The sequence below is a fragment of the Chiloscyllium plagiosum genome, chromosome 24 (assembly GCF_004010195.1).
Source record: "Chiloscyllium plagiosum isolate BGI_BamShark_2017 chromosome 24, ASM401019v2, whole genome shotgun sequence".
NCBI lineage: Eukaryota > Metazoa > Chordata > Chondrichthyes > Orectolobiformes > Hemiscylliidae > Chiloscyllium > Chiloscyllium plagiosum.
The window spans coordinates 44,211,034-44,229,356 of record NC_057733.1 but is presented as its reverse complement, the minus strand read 5'-3'; positions in this window follow the sequence as shown (position 1 = coordinate 44,229,356).

Here is an 18,323-nt window from a genome sequence, read left to right as displayed (position 1 = left end):
GGGCAAGACATTCAGAAAGATGCCTGTAGCGAGGCAGGAATTACAGGAGTCATAGTTGCTGCTGTGACAGATGTGATCCCTAACAAGCAGGTTCTTCTTTTATCATGAAGATGGCAAGACATTATTAGCGTCTAAATGCAATTCTCCATTTGGGTATTGTATGATAGATAATTTATCTATTAATCATTTGGACACTTATGTTTTTCTTGTATATCACGTTAAGTTAGTGTGCCATCTGGCATTGCAGTTATTTATTTAACTACCAATTTTACTGCACTAACATGGAAACTAGGAGTGGGAGCAGATGATTGAGCCCTTCGAGCCAGCTTTGCTGTTTAATATGATCATGGCTAAGCTCTATCTCAATGCCATTTTCCTGCTTTTTCTCCATACCCCTTGATGCTTCTAAAATCTAAACATGTCTGTCTCTTCCTTGAATATACTCAGTGACTTGGTCTCCACAGCCTTCTGTGGTACAGAATTTCACCAGTTCACTACCTTTTCAGTGAAGAAATGTTTCCTCATCTCAGTCCTAAAAAGTCAACTCCATATCCTGAGACTGCAACCAGTGGTCCTTAAATTCCCAGCCAGTGAAGACATCCTCCCCGCATCCAGTCTGTCCAGCCCTGCTAGAATTTGGTACGTTTCAATCAGATCTCCCTCTCATCCTTCTAAACTCGAGTGAATACAGGCCGAGTTGAACAAATCTCTGTTCTCACAAAAGTCCTGCCATTCCTAGCATAAGCTTAGTGAACCTTCCCTGCTCTTTCTCTATGGCAAGCATATCCTTTCTTATGAAGGGAGATCAAAACTCTGTGCATAATTCCAGATGTGGTCTCATCAAAGCTCTGTACAACTATAGTAAGACATCCTTGCTTCTGTATGCATGTACTCTTACAATGAAGGCCATTGTACCATTTACCTTCCTAATTGTTTGTTGCACCTGCCTGTTTACTTTCATTGACAAGGGCTCTCCAATCAAACTTCCCAACTCACCATTTAAATAATACTCTTCCTTTCTGTTTTTCACACCGAGGTGTACTTTGTAACATTTAGCTATGTTGTAATGCATTAGCAATGCGTTTGCCCACTCACAAGTTTTGTCTACATTACCATGTGGCCTTCTTGCATCCTCCTCACCTCACAATCCCCCTTAATTTTGTGTCACTACTGTGAGCTTTTGCTATAAATTCTGTGCTTTATGATCCTGCTCCACAGCTATCTGATGAAGGAGCAGTGCTCCGAAAGCTAGTAGTTCCAAAAAAAAAACCTGTTGGACTATAACCTGCTGTTGTGTGATTTTTAACTTTGTCCACCCTAGTCTAACACCTCCACATCATGATAGACTCTAGCATTTCCCCACCATTGCATGTACTTTCTCACTACAACATGGCCTGTATTATACCTAATCTGTGTTTTTTTTTCTCTTTCCCCTTCCCTCTTCCAATTGTGGGGTTCCATTTGTCCCCCTCCAGTCTGTAGCAACTGCTCCAAAGTATATTGAAATTTGGAAGGAAGATGACCACCAAAGTATCCAAATCTCCAAGGCCACGTCCTTCAGTACTCAGACTGTAGGGACTTGTCAGCCTTTAACCATATTAATTTCCCCAGCACCATTTTCTTATTAATACTGATTTCCTTCCATTCCACCCTCTCACTGGACCTCTGCTTCCCTAACATTTCTGGTAGATTATTTGTGAAACCCGACCAAAGCATGTGTTTTGCAATTTTTTGCTTGCCTTATAATTCCCCAGTAAAGGACCCACATTTGTTTTTGCTCTTTTTCTCTTTGTATATTTTAGAAGCTTTTACCATCAGTTTCTATGTTCCTGGCAATGAACTCTCTCGCACTATTTTCCCAATCTTTGGCTGAATTCTAAAATGCATCCAATCCTGAGACTTTCACCGTGTGGGCAGCACAGTGGTTAGCACTGCTGCCTCACAGCGCCAGAGACCCGGGTTCAATTCCCGCCTCAGGCGACTGACTGTGTGGAGTTTGCACGTTCTCCCCGTGTCTGTGTGGGTTTCCTCCGGGTGCTCCGGTTTCCTCCCACAGTCCAAAGATGTGTAGGTCAGGTGAATTGGCCATGCTAAATTCCCCGTAGTGTTAGGTAAGGGGTAAATGTAGGGGTATGGGTGGGTTGCGCTTCGGCGGGGCGGTGTGGACTTGTTTCCACACTGTAAGTAATCTAATCTAAAACCAACTGTTAAACCTTATCTCCATCTTTATGCTGATCATGGTACTCCTTTCTTTGTGCTTTTTCAAATCATGGGACTTGTTACAGGGATATTCCCAAATCTTATTTATCATGAGGTCAATAAATCAGTCATTACTGGTGATGCTGACCTGCTGCTGTAATCTCTGTGTTCAGTATATGTTTGTGATTGCCTGCTTCCAAAGATCTCCTCCTCTCGTATGTCATTCACTGCCTGAAGAGAACTAAAAATTTCTCACTGCTTTGTTGGTATACTTAGCACGGCCTTCACACTTTTGTAAGCAGTAAGCCAGCAACTGGTGCTATTCCTGTCTCTGGGCATCAGATCCACTCCTAGCGTGTGCCAAGAGTGAAACCTAGCCTGGTCCATGTTGGCTGTGTCATTTTGACCAATGTGGTTGACTCTTAGCTGCTGTCTGGGATTAGGGATGGGCAATAAATGCTGACCTAGTTAGCGATGCCCACATCCCATGAGTGAGTTCCTAATAATAAAAACTTCGAGATTTGCACGTTTGCATATTATGTAAATAGGAGCAAAATAGGTACGTTGTGATTAGCAACTTGCGTTCAATCCCTGATCGAGTAAATGAACTTTGATGACAGAGTTGTCCATTTGCTGTTTTTGTGAGGTTACTATTCTCTGCAAAAGAGGAAAATATGGCCCTTTCACTGGGTTATATTTTTTAAAAAACTGAGCTTAGCAATAATTTTTCTTTTTTTGGTGAATTCAAAAGTTGGTTTATTTGAAGAAAGTTGGTTGAGTAGAAACAGTTTGTAATAATTTAAGTCCTTATATCTCTTTTAGCCAAAGAATACACTTTCTAAGCAATGGATATATGTTCTGTGGCATTTAGTGCTTATGCTTTTTACATGTTTTATAATTAGATTTTGTTACGTTTTAATAATGGTATGTTAATTGCATGTTTTGCTGTTAAAATCTGGGGAATAAGTTGCATCATTGTAAAGGTCACTCCCTGCTTTTCATGTAAGATTGCTTAGATTCAGATGGATATGTAAATCATTTCTGATCATTAGAGGATGTGAAAGATGTGGAACAGATTTTGGATTTCTTTTTGTATTTATTTTTACATGGTTAACCTACAGTTAAATTTACACACAGTAGACTGATCACACTCACACGCTGAAGTTCCAAGCTTGCATTCATCTTTGAACTAATGATCAATAATCCTGTATGAGTATTTGTAAGAATGTAACATTCATATACATTTCTGCCATGTTGTATTGTTATGAAAGTAGTTGTCTATTGCCCCTTCCCTTAGAATAGACTTTGCAATTACAAAGGGTTACAGCACAGAGACAGGCCATTTGGCCCAACTGATTGATACTGGCTCTACATGAGCTTCCTTCCACCTTATTTGGTATAACTTTCGGCACACCCTTCTATCCCTCAAGTGTTCTGACCAGTACCTATTGACGTTGGGTATGATTAGAAAGGTAAAACATGGCAGTCCATCACTCAACAGCTGAGAACCTGATTCTAGAGGGAGCTTTTCTCTTCTGTCCCCATTGTAAGGAAAATAAAGAGGAGCAAATCCCAATCCCATGACGTTAAAGGTCTCCACTCCCAAATTCAGTCTTCTGATTGAAAATCCAACAAATTGTAAAAGGTCCAGTTGGCCTCTGACTCCATATTTGTCTTGCATAGTACTGTAGAATCACTGCGTTTTAAATTTAGCATTTTGGCTATTTCCAGCAAACTCCATTTTTGAATTGTGGATCTGATTGCACATTATGTCTATCTGACCATAACGGAAATGCTGTCTTATCCAATGATGAGTGAAGTTCAGAGTATCTGAGTTATTTAACCTTTTTTTTTCCTGGGATTCCTTTGTTGCTGTTGTTTTGACTAGCCGCAATATATATTTTTCAGCTGTTATCCTAGTTTGTTTCTGAAAGGAAGCCATTTCACAAATGTTAGTAAGAATGTTACGAAATGAATTAGGATTTACTCAGACAACAAAGGTGTCCAAACACAAATGCTAAGGTAAATCCAAGACATCTAGATAATTGTGTTGACTGTGTTATACCAGAGGGGATGTTGCTATTTTAATGCTACTTTTTTTTGTTAAAAATAAACTCTTCTTTATATTGCGTGCTCCAGTCATTTGTTTCTTTCACAAAACTTCTTGAACAACAATAGCGAGTGTCTGTACTGCTCCTGGTATCAAATGATGTCTTTATGGGACAGGGGAGTAAAAGCAAATGTTAAGCAGGGCTCAAATAGAGAAAGGTGTTAATATTGGAACAAGAATGGCAGGGTTAAAAAAAAAAGAGGAGATTTCAAGAGCCATTTTAAAATTGGAAATCCCTTGAAAGGTTCCAGAAGGCAGAGATCTAACAGCTGAAAGAGTGATTGTAGATAATGGAAAAGGAAGTCAGAAATAAGGAGTCATAGTATCAGAGAAAGTGATGGCTTGGGAACAATGAGTAACAGTATTGAAGAAAGTTGCAGTCAGGGGGCTTTTTTAAACAATCTGATGTATCTTTCCTGGTTCCAAAGAAGAAAACATTACACTTTCCCACATTGAACTCTGTCCACCTCATTCACTGACTCCCATCAAATTTCTCTTTGTTACTTTCTGTTCCCAGTTACCGTTTTCACCGAATTTGCTATTGTCAGTGAGTATCTTCTCCTGTCTCTAAGCTGTTTCTAAGTGGAATGAGAAATGAGGTCCTGGTCTAAATTCCTGGGGAAACCAATGGGGCTGAGTTTTCAAACCAGAGTGGGGAATCTGACTTAAGGCTCTTACCTTGACAGGCTGGAAGCAGTGATAAGCAACAGGCCTGAACTGGATAAGGGGTAAATTCAATGAGGGGCTGCCTGAGGCCGGTGTTGTCTCCAGAGAATGATTCCAAAAGGCAGATGGAGGCCATTGGTTGAAGATCAGAACAGCAGGAGAGCTGAAGGCTAGCAGCCTCATTGTCTAAACCAGAGACAGCTGCTTGATCCACTCTGTTCAAACAATAGTTGCTATGTGTTACTGTATGAGCATCTCAGTTTTGATTATGCTTTCAAGATTTTGAATTGGCATTGCCTTTTGGAACAGCTTCCTGCTGTACACCAGCAAGTCCCAGAACATTCACTTTTCCATTGTTACTTCGGAAAATGTCATTTGCTTCCCTCCCAGCCCATGAGCAAGATCTTTAAAAGCTCATTAGTGAATTAATTGCCATTTCCTACTCCTCCCCTGCCACAACCCTCCCTAGGCAATTAAAAATCCTACCAGTTAGGCGTAATATCTATTGGAACTACTCACTGTCTCCTACCAGAAACCAATTCCCCAATTCCTGTCGCCCACAGCCTCTGATTCCACAACTTCATCTTCAAATTCTCTCATCTGCAACCTTGTCAAATAAATTCTGGAGGTCTTTATTTTTAAATTATTCATTCATGGAATGCGGCCAGCATTTAATGCCCATCCCTAATTACCCAGAGAGCACTTCAGAGTCATCCACATTGCTGTGGGTCTGCAGTCACATGTAGGCTAGACCAAATAAAGATGGCAAATTTCCTTCCCTGAAGGACAGTAGTGAACCAGATGAGTTTTTCCAACAATCAACAATGGATTCATAGTCATGATTAAACTCTTAATTCCAAATTCTTTTAAATTGAATTCAAATTTCACCAACTGCCATGGAGGGGTTTGGTCCCAGGTCCCCAGAACATTACCTGGATCTCTGATTAACAGTGCAGTGCTAATACCACAAGGCTGACACCTCACTTCAAGATCAGAGGCACACGATACATCTAAAGGTCACTTTCTAAGCCAACACATTTGTTAGTTCTCCCCCAAAAAAATTAATTACGATCCTTCGACATTTTATAAATGAAGTTCCCTTCGGTGCCAGACTTTGCTCAGGGAAGGAGCTGTTAATAGTTACCTTCTTCAATATTGCCACTTGTTATTTCCTGAGTTTGGTTGCATTCCTGTTTCTGAACCAGAAAATGGGGATTCCGAATGTATTCCAGCGATTTAACCCCATAATTAACTGGTACTTCAATACATTTGGAAGGGAATGGCCCATTGTTGGAGGTTCCATATATCACAACGTATTTCTCTTGGGAACACAAAGCTTACATGGATTTATTTCAAAGAAGATCCCTGATATCATCTGTTAATTTTATATCAATTAGATGTTTAATTGTATTCATATATGTAGAATCTCTCTGTGTGCCCCATTTCAAGGTAGCCCCTGTCAGTGCATTGGGATAGGAAGTCAGCATCAACATTACTATGGTGACTTGATGTTACTCAGCCACATTCACTGCCCTGTTTGCTATCTCCTGGCCTTCCCACTCCTCAGTCCTTAATAGCCTCCATTCCTCTTGCCACCTTGTCCCCTTGCTCATGGCAAACAGCAAGAGGCTAAGGTGCTGAGCGGGAGGGAGGCAGTGGGCAAGTTGGCAGGCAGGATGGCCAAGTGTTGGGAGTGGGACAACAAGCGAATTGCAGTCTCAGAATCTGAATTGAATGGCTTTGATATGAAACATGCACAAAAAATTCAATTGCATGTAATGAGATGGGGAGTTAAATGCAAAGTGGAGATTTAAGGCACTGAGAAGATTGTGAATGGAGAGAAAGGCCTTTGAATAGCACCTGGTCTGCTATACAAGGTGATCGTGGCTGATCCTCTGTCTCAATGTGATATTCCCACTTTCTCGCCATACCCTGAGAGTAGCTAGTTAATACTTAGCAGAGACATGGTTTGTTCAAGTTCGAGTGGTTTTACTGAGTCTTACCCCTACAGCACAAGTTTCTGGGTTCAAATTCCACTCCAGGGATTGAGCCCAAATATCAAGACTAACTATCCAGTGCTAAGGGAGCACAGCTCTCTCTCAGCAGCTATCTCTGGATGAGACGTTAAGCTGTCTGCTTGCTTGGGTAAATGTAAACGTTTCTGGTGGTATTATTTTGAGGAAGAACAGGGAAGTTATCCCCAGTGTTCCATCCCATAATTATTCCCCAACCAACATCGCAAAAGAATATTATTGGCCAATGTTGGTTGTGGGAGCTTTCTGTTCACACGGGATCAATATGGACTTCACCAGTTCCCTCATTTCCCCTCCCCTCACCTTGTCCCAAATTCAACCTTCCAACTCAGCACCGCCTGCTTGAACTGTCCATCTTCCTTCCCACCTATCGGCTCCATCCTCCTCTCCGACCTATCACCATCATCCCCCACCTTCATCTACCTATCGCATTCCTAGCCACCTTTGCCCCAGCTCCACCCCACTCCCATTTATCTCTCAGCCCCCTTGAGCCAGCCCCTCATTCCTGATGAAGAGCTTATGCTTGAAACATCGATTCTCCTGTGCCTTGGATGCTGCTTGACTGGCTGTGCTTTTCCAACACCACGCTCTTCGACTCTGATCTCCAGCTTTCGCAGTCCTCACTTTCTCCTATTCATAGACCCAACAAGATGCTTTTAAGTGCTGTTTTTGTACCAGCCTCCACCACTTCCTCTGGCAGCTCATTCCATACACGTACCACCCTCTACGTGAAAACATTGCCCCTTGGTCCCTTTTAAATCTTTCCCCTCTCATCTGAAACCTATGCCCTCTAGTTCTGGACTCCCCCACCTCAGGGAAAAGACCTTTATTATTTATCCTATCTATGCCCCTCATGATTTTATAAACCTCTGTAAGGTCACCCCTCAGCCTCCAGGGAAAACAGTCCCAACCTAGTCAACTTCTCCCTGTAGCTCAGATCCTCCAACCCTGGCAACATCCTTGTAAATCTTTTCTGAACCCTTTCAAGATACACAACAACCCTCTGACTGGAAGGAGACCAGAACTGCATGCAATATTACAAAGTGGCTTAACCTAAGTCCTGTACAGCCTCAACGTGACCTCCCAACTCCTATATTCAATGCTCTGACCAATAAAGGAAAGCATACCAAATGCCTTCTTCACTATCCTATCTACCTGTGACTCCACTTTCAAGGAACTATGAACTTGCACTCCAAAGTCTCTTTGTTCAGCAACACTCCTCAGGACCTTACCATTTAGTATATAAATCTTGCTTTTACAAAATGCAGCATCTCACATTTATCTAAATTAAAATCCATCTGCCACTCCTCATCCCATTGATCAAGATCCTGTTGTAGTCTGAGGTAACCTTCTTCACTGTCCATTACACCTCTAATTTTGGTGTCATCTGCGAACTTACTAACCATACCTCTTGTGTTTGCAGAAGCAAAATACTGCAGATGTTAGAATGAAAGCTGAAATCAGTGGAGAAACTCAAAGCTGTGGCAGTGTCTGTGGAATGAGAAACAGAATTAAGGTTTCAGGTCTGCTCATTCCTGAGGAAGGGCATGTGCCCGAAACGTCGAATCTCCTTTTCCCTAGATGCTGTCTGACCTGCTGTGCAATAAAGTTTCAGCTTTGATCTCCAGCGTCTGCAGACCTCACTTTCTCCTTCTTCAGAACGTCAGGGATAAGGAATTAGCCAGAAATGTTGCTCACCATCTTCTTCATCTGGTTGCCTTTCTTCACTCCAGCATGTTGTGGGTCCTGAGCTAACGAAACAGTCCAATGCTGGTTCCTCAGACTCTGCTGCATGCGCAGTAGGTAATGTTTGAAGAGCTGGATTGCTTGGATGCTAGGGTTTACTCACCCTCTTTCCAGAGTTTGTATCTGGGCCTCTCGGAGATGCTCAAAATTGTTGACACCTTCATGGGTGCCTCTTCTCCAGTTTGGGCCATCCTGGGTGAAGATGTTGCATTTTTAATCAGGGAAACTTTAAGAGAGCCTTTGAAGTGTTTCCTTTGCCTTCTTGGCAAGTGTTTGCTGTGATGAAGCTCTGATTATAGCCATCTTCCTGGAACAGCAGCTGCAGATTGTCATTCCATTGCTAACACCTTGCATCAGTGTGTCCCTATCCTGGAGTCAGCCATTCTGTCACTGGCAGCAGTGTTACATACATCATAATCTCAGTGATTCAGGTAGTTTATTCACCCATTGTAAACTACAATTAAGAGTTTGGATATCTCTCAGCGGCTCTCCATCCTGTTTTACCCTTTAATATACCGTAAAGAACGCACACAGCCTCTTTGCATATTTACTTATGTGCTAACACTTGTAATTTGATAAGTCATGGCTGAATAAGCTGGAGCTGCACAGGACATTGTTTCGGCCAGTGTTGGAATACTGCATTCAATTCTGGTCTCCCTGCTGTACAAAATATGTTGTTATCTTCGAGGAGAAAGTGAGGTCTGCAGATGCTGGAGATCAAAGTTGAAACTTTATTGCTGGAACAGCACAGCAGGTCAGGCAGCATCCAGGGAACAGGAGATTCGACGGTTCGGGCACAGGCCCTTCCTGAAGAAGGGCCTGTGCCCGAAACGTCGAATCTCCTGTTCCCTGGATGCTGCCTGACCTGCTGTGCTGTTCCAGCAATAAAGTTTCAAAATATGTTGTTAAACTTGAAAGGATTCAGAAAGGATTTACAAGGATGTTGCCAGGGTTGGAGGATTTGAGCTACAGGGAGAGGCTGAATAGGCTGGGGCTGTTTTCCCAGGAGCGTTGGAGGCTGAGGAGTGACTCTTTAGAGGTTTATAAAATCACGAGGGGCATGGACAGGATAAATAGACAAGGTTTTTTCCGTGGGGTCGGGGAGTCTAAAAAACTAGAGGGCATAGTTTTAAGGTAAGAGGGGAAAGATTTAAAATGGACCTGAGGGGCAACTTTTTCTCTCTGAGGATGGTGCACATATGGAATGAAGTGCCAGAGGAAGTGGTGGAGGCTGGTATAATTGCAACATTTAAAAGGCATCTGGATGGGTACATAAGTAGGGAGAATTTAGAGGGATATGGGCCAAATGCTGGCAAATGGGGCAACATCAAGGGCCGAAGGGCCTGTACTGCGCTGTAATGTTCTATGGTCTAAGTTTTATTAATTTAGTATAATGGAGGGCTTGGACTGAAGGTCTGTTTCCATGCTGTATAGCTCTATGACTAGCACCTGATGAAGAAGCAGCGCTCTGAAAGCTAGTGTTCTCACATAAACCTGGGGGTTAGAACCTGGTGTCGTGTGACTTTTGACACTGTTCAACCCAGTCCAGCACCAGAAACGCCACTTCTATGTTGCGCATGAGAGCTCTCTCCTCTGAGGGCACGAGCTGAAAACCCCTCTCCCACTGCTGGGTAAATACATCTTGTGATTTGTTTGCCAATAAAGATCAGGCTCCTCCTTTAATGTCAGGCTGTGCACAATCAACTGATTTCAGCTGTTGTAACAATGGAAACAGCTTTGGTTCCTGAATTTGCTGATCTCCCTTCAGTGTTTCCTGAGCACTGCAGACAGTCTCTTTAAGCAGGCCTGTGGAATTAACACATACAACAGTGTAATCTAATCCAGGAAGAAACTCAGTATCGCAGATAGAATTGCAGGCTGGAGGGACAATATCGTGTTTCAATCGCAAACTAATGTACTCGGAATCTCTAGTATTTCCTGCGGGGAAATAAAGCATTGTTTCCTGTATTTACTGCTCAGAGGTTGGGGGGGGGAACAAGATAACATCAGGCTATAAGTAGCACTGTGCGATCCTGGGGAGTAAGAAAACAGTGTCACTTTACCCAACAGCTGAAGAACCAGCAGAACCTGTCAGACTTCATCAGTAGCAACCCCTAGTTCCATCTCAGGAGACTGAGTGAGTGCTTGTTCCACATTGTGTCTGATGCTGCACTCATTCACTTCTAATATTTGATGTGAAACAGGGCAACCCCGACAAGGGAGGGCTTGAGGAGAGAGAAACTAGCAGTGTTTCTGCTCCATGAACCAATGATTCCTCATAGTAGCCCCACAGCGCAGATAGAGACCACAGAATCTGCAACCACTCCCATCCCCCCCCAAAGATCATCCCATTCAGAACCCACCCCTCCAATCCCTGTAACCCGTAGCCACCAGGGCTAAATCCACCCATGGGTGATTAAGCATGGCCAATCCACCTAACCTGCACATGTTTGGACCTTAGGAGGAAACCAGAGCACCAGGAGGAAGCCACACAGACATGGGGAGAACATACAATGTCTACACCAACAATCACCCAAGGTTAGAATCGAATCTAGGTCCCTGATGCTATGAGGCAGCAGTGCTAACATTGTGTGCCACGTGTGGGGGAATGCATGTTTGCACCCCTTCATATGGGAGTGAGTGTAAGGGCACTGAGCATGCAGTGAAAGAGCAGTCTCAGGAGTCACAGTGAAGACTCCCATGTCAAGATGGGGGGAGAGAGCTGAGTACTTTTTATAGGAAGCGCTACCAGCTGGATTGCTGTAGATCTTTATTCCAAACTGATATCTACTGATTGATCAAACAGACAGCCCAGAATTCACAGACATGCAGCAATTTTCACAACATTGTCACTGTAGCTTTTATAGAACATTGTAAACTTGAATAGAATCATTGAAGCATCGAATCCCTTCAGTGCGGAAACAAGCCCTTCAGCCCAGCAAGTGCACACCGACCTATTACCCTACTCTATCACTCTACATTTATCTCTGACTAATGCACCTAACCTACACATCCCTGAACACTCTGGGGCAATTTAGCATAGCCAATCCACCTGGCCTGCACACCTTTGGATTGTGGAAGGAAGCTGGAGCACCCAGAGGAAACCCACGCAGACACGGGGAGAATGTGCAAACTCCACACAGACAGTCGCCCAAGGCTGGAATCAAACCTGGGTCCCTGGCTCTGTGAGGCAGCAGTGCTAACCACTGAGCCACCATGCCGCCAAGCAAAACATGACAAAATAAATTTGGGACATTTGAAAATAAAACAAAGGAGTGTTGCGTGTATGGAATGAGCTGCCGGACGAAAAGGTGGAGGCTGGTACAATTACAACATTTAAAAGTCATCTAGATGGATATATGAATAGGGCCAAATGCTGGCAAATGGGACTAGATTAGGTTAGGGTATCGGGCCAGCATGGATAAGTTGGACTGAGGGGTCTGTTTCTGTGCTGTACAGTTCTATGACTCGATAACAGCGGATGCAGACTTGAGTTTTAAGGACAGGCTGGATTGGCTGGGACTTTTTTCCCTGGAGAGTAGGAGGCTGAAGGGTGACCTTATAGAGATTTATAAAATCATGAGAGGCACAGATAAGGTGAATAGCAAAGGCATTTCCCGAGGGTGGGTGAGTTCAAAACTAAGGGACATAATTTTAAGGTGAGAGGAGAAAGATTTAAAAGGAAGTGGTAGATGCAGGTACGGGTTACAACATTTAAAAGACATTTGGACTGCTACATGGATTGGAAAGATTTATTTCAGTCAAATGCAGGCAGATGGGGTAAGTTTAGTTTGGGAAACCTGCTCAGCCTGAACATGTTGGACTAAAGTGTCTGTTTCGTGCTGTATGACTCTCTGACTCCATGTTTTAAACAAAAACAGGAAGTTCTGGAGAAACTCAGCAGATCTGACAGCATCTATGGAGAGAGAAACAAGAGTTGAGTTCCTCTAACACTCTCTATTTTTTTGCAATTGGGACGGTCCCTCTACATTACAGAGAAATAATGGAAGAGACTGATGAAGCAATGAATCATATTATATCGATTTGCTACTGATTTTTTCATACTTGTTTTGAGCTCCTTAACCTTGACTGGGAAACGTTTGTCAATGAAATTAATTATAACCATGCACCGTAATCAGCAAATTACATTGATCTAAAGGTTATTTCAAATACGGTCTAAAAAAAATCTCCTCAACCTTTCGTTTCTTACTTTTGCAACCCTTCTGCAAATTTGGCTCAGGATTTAAATTGTAAAGTGGAGAATTTCCTGAGCGTAAGCTGGACTTGGAGGTAGAGGAGTGAATCAATTGTTCAGTGTTTGATTGTGTTTGCGTGTTGACAGCTCTATGTGATGTTAGTCAAGCCTGATGCAGGGGTTAAAATACACAGGCCCAGTGAACACATTTGCTCTTGAAAGCTCCCAAAAGATCTGAGCAACCAATGAGGCAGCCTCTGTATGTGGGGGAGACTAAATATGAGGACCTGCACCAATCACATGTTCTCTGAAGCTAACGGTAACAGATATTCCAATCATAGGCCCCCCATTGCTTTTGCTGCTGTTCTAGAATTCATGATTGGAGGAGCAGGAGGGAGGGAACCTGTGATGAGAGAAGCTGGAAGATTTATTCTGGCTGTTCCCGTAAGAGAATTTTGCCTGCGTCTTAACTGTGTGTCTCTTGTAATCCTCTGGAAGGGAGATTAATGAGATGAAGTGGAAAAAGGAAGCAAAAGACAGAGCCTTACCATTAGAAAGGTGAATGTAAATCCCAGAAACTCCAGCATTGTGAGGTGAAGTCCCATCAGCCAAATTCTGGCTGAGGCGCAGGTGCTGACTGGGCCCCCAAGTCTCAGCCGGGGTTTGTTGGCTGGGCCTGTCCCAGCTGGGAGTGGAGTTGCTAGCTTCTCTTGAGGCTTAGTTGCAGGGTTTGGAATGTACTAAATGGGCATGTGGAGAAAGTGAGGACTGCAGATGCTGGAGATCAGAGTCAAAAGATGTGGTACTGGAAAAGCACAGCCAGTCAGGCAGCATTGAGGAGCAGGAGAGTCAGTGTTTCGAGCATAAACTCTTCATCAGGAATGTGTGGTGGCCCAAGGGGACTGAGAGCTAAATGGCCGGGGGATGGGGCTGGGGGGAAGGTAGCCAGGAATACAGGTGGGGGCGGGGGGAGCCGGGGGGTGATGGTAATAGATCGGAGCACTGGGTGAAGCAGATAGGTGGGAAGGAAGATAGACAGGTAGGAGAGTTCAAGAGGGTGGCGCCAAATTGGGAGGGTTGGATCTGGGATAAGATTGGGGGAGAGGAGATGAGGAAACTGGGGAAATCAACATTATTCCAGTGTGGTTGGAGGGTTCCAAGGCGGAAGATGAGGTGTTCTTCCTCCAGGCATCAGGTGGCTAGAATCTGGCAGTAGAGGAAGTCCAGAACTTGCATATCTTTGACAAATTGGAAGGGGGAGTTAAAGTGTTCGGCCACACTTCGGTGAGGTTGTTTAGTGCATGTGTCCCATGATGTTCTGTGAAATGTGGTATGGCCAGAGGAAGGGTATCCTGTTTTGCCCTGAGTTTCAGCCTGGGATGAACTTGTTAGGGTCACATCTCAGCCAGAGAAGCACAACAGTGGAACAGTGGGCGGCACGGTGGCACAGTGGGTAGCACTGCTGCCTCACAGCGCCAGAGACCCGGGTTCAATTCCCGCCTCAGGCGACTGACTGTGTGGAGTTTGCACATTCTCCCCGTGTCTGCGTGGGTTTCCTCCGGGTGCTCCGGTTTCCTCCCACAGTCCAAAAATGTGCAGGTTAGGTCAATTGGTCATGCTAAATTGCCCGTAGTGTTAGGTGAAGGGGTAAATATAGGGAAATGGGTCTGGGTGGGTTGCGCTTTGGCGGGTCGGTTGGGCCGAAGGGCCTGTTTCCTCACTGTATGTAATCTAATCGAGGCTGCTGAGGGAGTTTGTGAGAGAGGGAATTAGAAAGACAGGCATGTGGCTGTGGCTGGGAAAAAGGGTTGATTATAATGTGCTTGTGGCTTTGAAGTTAAAATAATAATGTTATTTGATAAAATGTTAGGGTCTGGTGATGCAGTAGTACTGTCAAGTCCCACAGTTCAAATCCCACCTACTCCAGAAATGTGTAATAACATCTGTGAACATGTTGATTGAAAAAATGCATTGAATTTTAAATTGGCAATTCCTGTCCCAGTTCGTCACCTACTAATAAGACATAGGAGCAGAAATTAGGCCATTTGGCCCATCAAGTCTGCTTCCCCATTCAATCATGGCTGATAGGCTTTTCAACCCTGTTTTCCCACATTCTCCCCATAACATTTGATCCTCAAGGCAATCAAGAACTTACCTGTCTCTAATGTTGAATCTTTTGACCTCAGTTGTGTCAATTCAAATTCTTCCTTAAATATATTCAAGGCTGAGGTAGACAAAGTTTTAATAAGTGAAGGAGTCAAGGGTTACAGAGCTAGGTAGGAAAGTGGAATTAAGATGTATGAAATCAGCCATGATCTCATTGAATGGTGGAGCCGAATGACTAACGTTTGCTCCTACATCTTATTGTTTTTAATAATCCCAACATCTAACTCAAAAATTGGATCATTAGACCTGACAACAGAAGGTTATGTATTATGAAGAAAAATCCCAAGAATGTAGTTCAATTTTAACATGGCTAGAAAGAACCTCAATTCATGCTACTTCAGTCTGACTAATTTAGGTCTCATTAAAGTATAGATGATCTTATGAAGTAGATGTGATTTAAACCTTTTATTATCTGTGGATCAATCTGATGCTAAAGAATTGATTGCTATGTATTCTGTTTGTTCCACAATTGGTTGTTCAGAAGTCAGTATCCTAACTTGTTTGTCAGCACTGCCTTTACATAGACGTATTGAGGGGAGAGAAACTTATAGAGTCATAGAGACGTACAGCACGGAAACATACCCTTCGGTCCAACCTGTCCATGCTGACCAGATATCCCAATCCAATCTAGTCCCAACTGCCAGCACCCAGCCTATATCCCTCCAAACCCTTCCTATTCATATACCCATCCAAATGCCTTTTAAATGTTGCAATTGTACCAGCCTCCACCACTTCCTCTGGCAGCTTATTCCATACACGTACCACCCTCAGTGTGAAAAAGTTGCCCCTTAGGTCTCTTTTATATCTTTCCCCTCTCACCCTAAACCTATGACCTCCAGTTCAGCACTCCCCCAACCCAGGGAAAATACTTTGTCTATTTATCCTATCCATGCCCCTCATGATTTTTTAAACCTCTATAAGGTCACCCCTCAGCCTCTGACGCTCCAGGGTAAGCAGCCTGTTCAGCCTCTCCCTAAAGCTCAAATCCTCCAACCCAGGCAACTTCCTTGGAAATCTTATCTGAACTCTTTCAAGTTTCACAACATCTTTCCGATAGAAAAGAGATCAGAATTGCACACAATATTCCAACAGTGGCCTAACCAATGTCCTGTACAGCCGCAATATGATTCCTCAACTTCTGTACTCAATACTCTGACCAATAAAGGAAAGCATACCAAATGCCTTCTTCACTACCCTGTATACCTGCAACTCCACTTTCAAGGAGCTATGAACCTGCACTTCAAGGTCTCTTTGTTCAGCAACACTCCCGAGGACCTTACCATTAAGTGTATAAGTCCTGCTAAGATTTGCTTTCCCAAAATGCAGCACCTCACATTTATCTAAATTAAATTCCATCTGCCACTCCTCAGCCCATTGGCCCATCTGATCAAGATCCTGTTGTAATCTGAAGTAACTCTGCTTGCTGTCCACTACACCTCCAATTTTGGTGTCATCTGCAAACTTACTAACTGTACCTCTTAAGCTCACATCCAAATCATTTATATAAATGACGAAAAGACGTGGATCCAGCACTGATCCTTGTGGCACTCCACTGGTCACAGGCCTCCAGTCTGAAAAACAACCCTCCACCACCACCCTCTGTCTTCTACCTTTGAGCCAGTTCTGTACCCAAACGGCTAGTTCTCCCTGTATTCCATGAGATCTAACCTTGCTAATCAGTTTCCCATGGGGAACCTTGTCGAACAACTTACTGAAGTCCATATAGATCACATCCACTGCTCTGCCCTCATCAATAATCTATGTTACTTCTTCAAAAAACTCAATCAAGTTTGTGAGACGTGATTTCCCATGCACAAAGCCATGTTGACTATCCCTAATCAGTCTTTGTCTTTCCAAATACATGTACATCCTGTCCCTCAGGATTCCCTCCAACAACTTACCCACCACCGATGTCAGGCTCAACAGTCTATAGTTCCCTGGTTTGTCCTTACCACCTTTCATAAACAGTGGCACCATGTTAGCCAACCTGCAGTCTTCCAGCGCCTCACCTATGACTATTGATGGTACAAAAACTTCAGTAAAAGGCGCAGCAATCACTTCTCTAGCTTCCCTCAAAGTTCTAGGGTACACCTGATCAGATCCTGGTGATTTATCCATCTTTATGCGTTTCAAGACATCCAGCACTTCCTCCTCTGGAGTATGGACATTTTTCAAGATGTCATCATCTATTTCCCTACATTCTATATCTTCCATGTCCTTTTCCACAGTAAATACTGATGCAAAATACTCGCTTAGTATCTTCCCCATTTTCTGCGGCTCCACTGTTCCTACTGCCTTTATACTCTTTTAAGGATTCATTCGATCTATCCTGTCTATACCTGACATTAGCTTCCTTCTTTTTCTTAACCAAACCCTCAATTTCTCCCGTCATCCAGCACTCCCTAGAACTACCAGCCTTTCCTTTCACCCTAACAGGAATATACTTTCTCTGGATTCTTGTTATCTCATTTCTGAAGGCTTCCCATTTTCCAGCCGTCCCTTTACCTGTGAACATCTGCCTCCAATCAGCTTTTGAAAGTTCTTCCATAATACCAACAAAATTGGCCTTTTTCCAGTTTAGAAATTCAACTTTTAGATCTGGTCTATCCTTTTCCATCACTATTTTAAAATTATTAGAATTAGGCTTATTTCCCAAAAGTAGGTCAAGTTTTGCACCTTCTGTAGTAGGTACATCCACATACTGAATCAGAAACTTTTCTTGCACACACTTAACAAATTCCATTCCACCTAAACCCTTAACACTGTGGCAGTTCCAGTCTATGTTTGGAAAGTTAAAATCCTCTACCATAATCACCCTATTATTCTTACAGATAACTGAGATCTCCTTACAAGTTTGTTTCTCAATTTCCCTCTGACTATTAGAGGGTCTATAATACCAATCCCAATAAGGTAATCATCCCTTTCTTATTTCTCAGTTCTGCCCAAATAACTTCTCTGGATGTCTTTCTGGGAATATCCTCCCTCAGCACAGCTGTAATGCTACCCCTTATCAAAAATGCCACTCCCCCTCCTCTCTTGCCTCCCTTTCTATCCTTCCTGTAGCATTTGTATCGTGGAACATTAAGCTTCCAGTCCTGCCCATTCCCTGAGCCATGTTTCTGTAATTGCTATGATATCCCAATTCCATGTTCCTCACCATGCCCTGAATTCATCTGCTTTCCCTATTAGGTCCCTTGCATTGAAATAA